This window comes from Octopus bimaculoides, chromosome 14, assembly GCF_046866305.1.
Source record: "Octopus bimaculoides isolate indiv1 chromosome 14, ASM4686630v1, whole genome shotgun sequence".
NCBI classification, from domain to species: Eukaryota; Metazoa; Mollusca; class Cephalopoda; order Octopoda; family Octopodidae; genus Octopus; species Octopus bimaculoides.
Genome location: NC_142941.1, coordinates 11,622,554 through 11,630,053, shown reverse-complemented (window position 1 = coordinate 11,630,053; position 7,500 = coordinate 11,622,554). Strand labels below are relative to the sequence as shown.

The following is a 7,500-nucleotide window of genomic DNA, read 5'->3' as shown; positions in this document are numbered from 1 at the left end:
ATAATAATAATAAAAGCCAAAACCATCATCTACCACTGAACACAGCAACAAACACAACAACAAAAAACCATGGAAACCAGTCATTTCTAGAAATAGAAGAAAAAATACACGATCTGACTTACTACTACTACTACTACTACTACTACTACTACTACTACTACTACTACTACTACTACTACCAATTGAAGATTGCTTTCATTTGGAAGAGATCGTTGATCAAAGAACTTTTCAGAAAGCAATTCCAGACTATTTAGGATTCACTATTTTTTTAAAAATTTTACTAATTTTCTTTGTATTTATTTTTATTTTTATTGTTATATATAATTTTTTTTTTTCGTTCAGTTCAGTTCTTTAAGCAGACAAGAATGAGTGTCCATTTAGTTTTCATCTTTCGGTCAAGTAGAATAAGATGTAAATGGCGATGCAGTGTAATTTGGAATGAGATGGTCGACCTATCTTGCCTGTCTTGATAACCCGAAACTTGCAATACAATGATAATAATAATAATAATAATAATAATAATAATAATAATAATAATAATAATAATACTGGTAATAGCAATAGAATAATAATAATAATAATAATAATAATAATAATAATAATAATAATAATAATAATAGTAATAATAATAATAATAATCATCTTCGTCTACTGGAGTGTTTATTTGGACAGTAAGAATGGATAGACTTTAGAATATCAGAATAGCAGACATTTGCGTTTATTAAAGAAACAGTAGGTTATACAACTAACGAACTTATTAGTCAAACAAAAATATATTTGGTGGTTAAATCATTGAATAAAGCTAACCGGAAATAAATGACAATATGGAATACAAAAGAGAAAATTTCTATCACTGGTTGAATTATATTTTTATTTCATGACAAGTATTTGAGGCAACGAAACAACTTCATACATGTTTGAATATTATTCTGATCTCATCAACAAAGTTTTTGTTGTAGGCGCCAAAATGATACAGACGTCACTACGTAAAAGTTCAAGATTGGAAATAACATAGAAACACGGTAGGAATTGTTTCCTGTTGCTTTCGGCATTTACACGTATTTCTGTTTAACTGCTTGATGTGTCTGCTTAAAATGGGTATTTTCTTCCAAGGGTATGGTATGATGCAATGAATTTCTTCATCCAAGGGTATGGTATGATGCAATGAATTTCTTCATTATGCATTTATATTTTCCAACGTCAAAATATGCAAAACCAGCAGATTTCGTTACTTTATCAAACACGTTGAAGATATGTTTCGCCGATGAGATCAGAATAAAATTGAAACAATCCAAAGTTACTATCCATGCTTTCAGAAAAATATAAGCAATTTTAGAAATTGAATGGTATATTTTTACTTTATTGAATATCTATTGTAAATTAATTTTTCTAATGTTCCCAGCAATACACATTTTATTTAGCTTCTGAATTTCGCTTGCAAATGTGTTAAAATAGATTTTATAGTTTCTTTAAAATGTCATTTATACAAAAATAAACAGACATCTAGATTCAGTTTCTCTTCTTTTATATAAAAAGATTGCTTCATCTGCAGACTGTATACCAGCTCAATCAAATTGGCGGTGAGAAAACTCAAACTCACGAAATACCAAATAGGATAAATGGTTAATTAGTTGAGTAATCATAATAAAAGGAGTGAAATTGAACCAATGTGTGTGCTTGTCATTGGCCCGATTACTCACCCGAGGTACAACAAAATTATTAAATTGTTAATATGTGGTTAATACAAAGATTTTAATCAATAATAAAATGGATCACATTATGTTACAGACTTTCTGAATACTACAAAATTTCAATGCCCGAAATCCAAAGTTTCAAGAACAGTAAACCCCCAAAATTTAAATAGTAGAAATAAGAAAAATAAAAATATTTGAATACAGAATATATCAACTTTCTAGAAGAACAGGATATTTGAAAACTTAAGATACCAAATTACTGACTACCAAAATCTGCAAAAATTAGAAATTTTAAACTTCCAAAATATTAAAATATATGTAATTTAGACGATTCTTAACATTCATGATTATAAGATTTGAAGCCTATATATTTATGTTCCCAGTGTTTTAAAGAGTGTGAAAGATCAAATTATCGATTTCCAGAATACTGGAAGGAACCAGGGTTGTAAATTCTAACCTTACAATATATTTGAACAGATGAAACTAGAATTTCAAATTTCAAATTTTCAAAAGAATGGGGAAATAATTCTAGAGATTGAACTTCCAGAATATGTGAACGCTTGATATTTTTAATATTAATGTAATAAAAGAATATTACAAGGATAATCTAAACATTTTCAATTTCAAGAATATTTCATGCAATATGTGGGAGAAATATGAAATCTTCAAAGCATAATTAAGCGAAAATAAGAAACACAATATTTGTAGAATATCAGAATAGGTAAAAACCGGAAATTAAAATTTTCCAGAACATTGAAATATGGGAAAACGAGAAAATTCATATTTTACCAGAATATGTAATAATATATGGAATAAATAGCTTAAAATTAAAATTTCAGAATATGTGAAACTGAAGATTCTAAACTATTTTTAAAGAATTTAAAATGTCAATTCCAATATTCTAGAATATCTGAACCTAGAAATATCACATCTTTAAACAAGAAATTATAAAATTTCAGAATATTGATATATTTAATTAGAAATTTTTATTTTCCTGAAAATTATAATTTCGTGAACATCAGAGATACAGAATTTCTCGAACACTAGAATATGAGAAGACCAGAAATTTCAATTTCCTAGAGTTTTAAGATATTGAAAAACTAGAAAATTCGTATTCACCAGAAGAATGAAATATCGAATAAGCAACTTGAAATTAACATTTCAGAATGCGTGGACACTAGAGATTCTAAGCAATTGAAATTATAAGAAATATTAGATTTCGAAGAAGTACTTTTCAAATCTTAAGTTCCAGTATTATAGAATATACGAAAATAGAAATATCACATTTCCGAACATGAAATTGTATAATTCCAGAATATTAGAATGTGTGAATTAGAAATTTAGATTTTCCTGAACATTAGAATTATGTGAAAATCGGTAATAGAAAATTTCGAGGACATTAAAATATGAGAAAATCGGAAATTCAAATTTTCCAGAACATTAAAACATTGGAAAACTAGAAAATTCACCAGGAGAATAAAATATGGAATACGTAGCTTAAAATCAAAATTTCAGAAACTAGAGATTTTAAGCATTTAAAATATAAGAAATATTAGATATTAAAAAACAAACAAAAACACTTAAAATCTCAACTTCCAGCATATTTGAAACTAGAAATATCGCATTTCCAAATAGGAAATTGTAAAATTCCAGCAGATTAGAATATGTGAATTAGAAATTCTAATTTTCTCTAACATTATAATTACGTGAAAATCTGAAATACAAAATTTCTGGAACATTACAGTATGAAAAAGACAGAAATTAAAATTTTCTAGAATTTTAAAATATGGAGGTGGGGGGTGCGGAATCTGTTTTGCTAGAATAAGAAATAAAATAAATAGGAATACATGAGCACTAAGTTACCAAAACATTAAAAAAAAAAACATCTCCACACCAATTCAGTCTTTTCTGAATGTTTTGATGAGAAAGCAGAGGTTTCCTGATGGCGGCTCTTCCATGATATCCAGATTTATTGAACTCACGTCGAACAGTTTTGGTCGAAACTGGGCTTGTCAGAAGTTGGTTCGACTCTGTAGTCACTTTAGGTCCAGTTGTCCGGTGATTTTTCATCGCAATGCAATTCAACACTCGTCGCTCTTTTTCAGTGAGCTTCGAAGTCCTGCCGGACTTACTCCTCCTGCTGGGTCACGGTCCTTGATATTGTAGCTCTCGAAAACGCAAAGAGTTCAGCTGGTCTGGTGGCGGAAGCTCCTGCCGCTCGAGCTCCAACAATTTACCCTTTATCGAACTCAGTCAGGTCCCGCACCTTAGTTTGATTTATACTACGACTTGAAACAGAGATAGAAATAATAATTAAATTAGATAAATAAAACCATCTACGATGCAGAAAAAAGACAATGAAATTTGGATGGATATTCGTAATATAACGGCTCATTGAAATACTGGAGTTAAATTTCTACTGTTCCAATTAATTTGTCCAACCCCTGTACCTATAGATATTTTACACTCATAAATAAATGTTACACTCACTTTTTAATTTGTAATTTGTCCGAAAAGATCACAATAATTATGTTAATATTACTGTGTTGTTCACTCACTTTTGCTTACACACACACACACACACACATACACACACACATACATATGTAAGTATATATATATGTGCGCGTGTGTGTGTGTGTGTGAATGAAAAGCACAATAATATTAAGATAATTATTGTGATCTTTTTGAAGAAATTACTATTTCAAAAATGAGTGTAATATTTCATTTAAATACCTGAAATCGTTTTAACTCACTTATAACTGATTAGATCTATTCTGGTGTAGATTTATCAAATGAAATTAGATATAGTGGTTAGAATATATAGAGTTGAACTGTTTCTGTTGCTGGGCAGAGAACTAGGTTATAAGGTTATGAGATATAGAATACAAGAATATGGTTTTTGAACAGTATTGTAAGGCGTGAAGAGTTAAAAACTTAACAACTTTGAATTCTTGAACAAAAGACTGCCCCAAAGAGACAGATAGCGATGTACATTGCAGGAATCACATAGATACGTAGATAGGTAAATTACTACATTTTTTATGTAAGGAGTAGGTAGCTGAACTTTGTTTTCAGGCTTGACATAAATATTTAGGCGTTTACTTCGACGTTTTATGTAGATTATTAGTAAAAGATATACGAAAGCACACACAAGTGGTACGTGAATATGAGTTTACTCATTCCTGCAAATGTCTCGGAATTACCGTTAAGTCAAATAAATCGCTTGTCAACAATGTAAGCGTGGCTTATATTCCTTAATAAATAGTCTTTATTTAATCTTTGATGTTCTGTGGTTAGCTCCAAGTATTTGTAAAATGGAAATATTTAAGAATTCAGCAGTTCCCTCTCGCAGCACATTGCTTCATATGTCCACTTCACAGATATTATCCTGTTATTATTTACTTTTTTCTTTTTTCGTTTTTTTTTTCGTTATTTATCTGTAGCTTATGCACTGTCAATCTTCTTCGAAGGGATAATCCCTTCTGTCCGTCCGATGTAGTTTTTGCAAGCATACACAGCATGTTATGATATAAATTAAATTTTGGAAGTTGCAAGTGAAATTGTTTTTTATGCTGAAGATTTGTCTGCCCTTAAATATGAATAACGAGTCTTCACTTAAGTACAGACATGTAACACAGTTTGTTCTGCTACACTTCGTGACCATGGGACTGGCCGCTTGTTTGAAAATCTTCCCCGAAGCTAGAATATTCTTCAAAGTCTTCGGTTGCCGTTTACTTTTGATGATAAGTTGATTCTCTAGTTATTATTTCATTGGTTTCGCAAGCAGTTTCGGTATGTTGCTTTTTAGTTAGTAAAATATATCATTATTTCTTGGATTAAAGTAGAGACATAAGATAAAGCAATTTTTTTTTTTTACTTTGTATTTATTTTTCCTTTAGCTAATGGGGTTCTAAACGTTTTGTCATTTTCATTCCATTTACAATAAGATTGAGTGGAAACGCAGTTTGAATTAGTGTTTTTTAAAGTTCTTCCAATTTTTGTTTATGTATTGTAATGCTTTTCGCCACTGTGCAAATCATTTTTGCTGGGTTGAATGTAATGTTTACTTTTGTATGTTTAGGATTGTAGGGTGTCAAAAGAATGTACTTTCCAGTTTTCTTTTAAATACATGTAGAATGTGTCTCGAAATATATGAGTACAATCTTCGTAAATTTTCTTCTCATGGTAACCCATTATTAGATTGGCATATATAGGGGAAACTTTGGTTCCCAAAGCAGTCCCAGATAGTTCACTGTACGTTAAATCATCGAATGAGAAATAATCATTTTGTATGAATGTCAGACCTTCAATGATAAAGATTTTTCGACTCTGTCTGGGAATTCGACTTGGTATACATCTAAACAATATTTTATTGCATTGGTTTCACAGTCATGGAGAATATTGGTGAATAGATTAATAACATCAAAATACAATATAATTTCATTTTGACTCACTGTGATTGGTATGTGATTAAGTAAATCCAAATCATCTGAAATAATTCTCTGTATGTGCTTTAAGAAAAGTTTTACTAAGATCTCTAGAAAATAACTTAACCTCTGTGTTTCACATACAAAACCTGCTAAAATTCCTCTGAATGGTAAACAGATGGTGTTTTCATATTCTTAAATTTAATATTTTCACAAACGTCATTTCATTATATTTTATTTTACCGTATTTATTTGAGCATAAGTCTCACTATTTTATAATTCATTTGAACTGAAATCTAGGTTGCGACAGGTCCACTGGGTAAAGTTAAAATTTTCGTTTCAATAGGTTTGAATATGAAGGGGAAAATGTAACAAGATTTAGCAGTAAACAAGGAGTGTGACTAGTAAACGAATAAAATAGTAATAATAATTTTTTTCACATAAGCAAATTCTACGCGTCTTCTGAGCTAGAGAGAAAAAGGAAAACAGAGACGGATAGCAACTTGTTCAGTGGTACATATATATCAAATCAGAATATGTGAAACTCAGTTGACTGCGGTAGAATTTAAACACAGACACTTAATCAAACATAACTGAAGCCTGAAAGATATCCTGTCCGAGTTGCTATAATTTCACCCACGTTACGGCCTTAAATTTAACTATGAGATACATCGAGTCTAACACGTTCTGTCGAAGATAACGTTTCAATGACACAGACAAAAGGCTTTAAGTATTAAGAGACTAGATTGCGTCTCTAGACGCAGCTTACTATGAAGATACGTACGTTGGTATACGTGAGCTTATGAATACACACACACACACAGACACACACACACACAGACACACACACACACACACACACACACACATATATATATATATATGTTATACATATATAAATATGTATATATATATTATACATACATATGTATATATATATGTATGTGTGTCTGTGTGTTTACATATATATATATATATATATATATATATATATATATATATATATACATATACACTCATGTATACATGTATATACACAAACACATACACACACACATGTAACTATCTACAGAATATGATTAAGGATATGCATATGTATACGCAGGTATGTTCGGAATCGCGTGTATACAGGAATATACAGAAGTTGCATATATATAAGGTGATGCGTATTACAAGAAAAAATGTGTATATGTGTATGCGTATATGTGTAAATCTGTGTATACGCAGGTATGTTCGGAATCGCGTGTTACAGGAATATACAGAAGTTGCATATATAAGGGGGTGCGTATTACAACAAAAAAAATGTGTATATGTGTATGCGTATATGTGTGAAAATGTGTGTATGTGTATATGTCTGTTTGTGCGAATATTATATC

The 7,500-nt window shown here is 30.1% G+C and overlaps 1 long non-coding RNA gene across 1 annotated transcript in view; it reads left to right on the top strand.

Moving 5' to 3' along the window:
* Nucleotides 1–7,500, top strand: part of LOC106884317 (uncharacterized) — an 80,591-nt gene that overhangs the window by 25,576 nt on the left and 47,515 nt on the right. Inside the window, exon 2 of the long non-coding RNA XR_001411229.3 lies at nt 960–1,022. This is a non-coding gene — a long non-coding RNA (uncharacterized LOC106884317). The remainder of the gene's footprint in view (nt 1–959; nt 1,023–7,500) is intronic.